A 982-nucleotide genomic window follows, 5' to 3' on the forward strand; every position below is an offset into this window, starting at 1 on the left:
ATAATATATATATATATATATATATATATATATAGGTCTGTAATCAAAATATATTTTGGAGTGACACTCCCGTCCACATATATTGCATGTCAAGGTGGCTTTCGCTTTGGTGGTAGAGGAGCTGGCCATTTTCCTGTGGCACGCTTTTCTTCAAGCATCGAGGCCCATGTTTTCTCGCTGTCTATAGCTTTCTTTACCACCGCCTCTCTCCAACTAGTGCGGTCTAAGGCTATGTCTTCCCAATGGTCAACATCAATGTTTACTGATTTTAAATCCCTTTTTATCACATCAACGTAACGGAGGTGGTGGCGACCATTTTTTCTTGAGCCAGACGCAAGATGCCCGTACAGAATGATTTTCGATATGCGATTGGCCTCCATCAGGCAAACATGTCCGAGCCAGCGCAGGCGGCGTTGCCTGAGGACCATAAAGATGCTGGGAAGGCCCTTTCTCGCGAGGACCTCAGTATTACACACTCTTTCTTTCCATGTTGTTTTTAAGATCCTTCGAAGGCAGCGCAAGTGGAATGAGCTTAGTTTTCTCTCTTGTTTTGTGTAGGTTGTCCACGACTCACTGCTGTACAGTAGCGTGATAAGAACGCATGCCTTGTAGACCTCCATTTTGGTCGCTGTGGTGAGCTTCTGGTTTTTCCAAACTCTTGGTCGGAGTCTAGCGAATGTTGATGCGGCCTTCCCTATGCGTTTTTTTATTACCTCTTCTAGTGACAGGTCACCTTGGATTGTAGATCCAAGGTAGCAGAATTTGTTTACGGCATCTAGCTTGTTATCGTTAATGAGGATGGATGGTGGTGCTTTATAGCAGGTGGTCCCATAACATTAGTTTTCTTTGTGCTAATGGTTAGGCCATACTCTTTGCAAGCCTTAGAGAAGCAGGACATTAGTGATTGAAGCTCCTCTTGTGAGTGTGCCACTACCGCTGTGACGTCCGTGAAGAGCATATCTCTTATGAGGGTGGTTCTGGT

Source organism: Biomphalaria glabrata, chromosome 3, assembly GCF_947242115.1.
Source record: "Biomphalaria glabrata chromosome 3, xgBioGlab47.1, whole genome shotgun sequence".
In the NCBI taxonomy this organism is placed as follows: domain Eukaryota; kingdom Metazoa; phylum Mollusca; class Gastropoda; family Planorbidae; genus Biomphalaria; species Biomphalaria glabrata.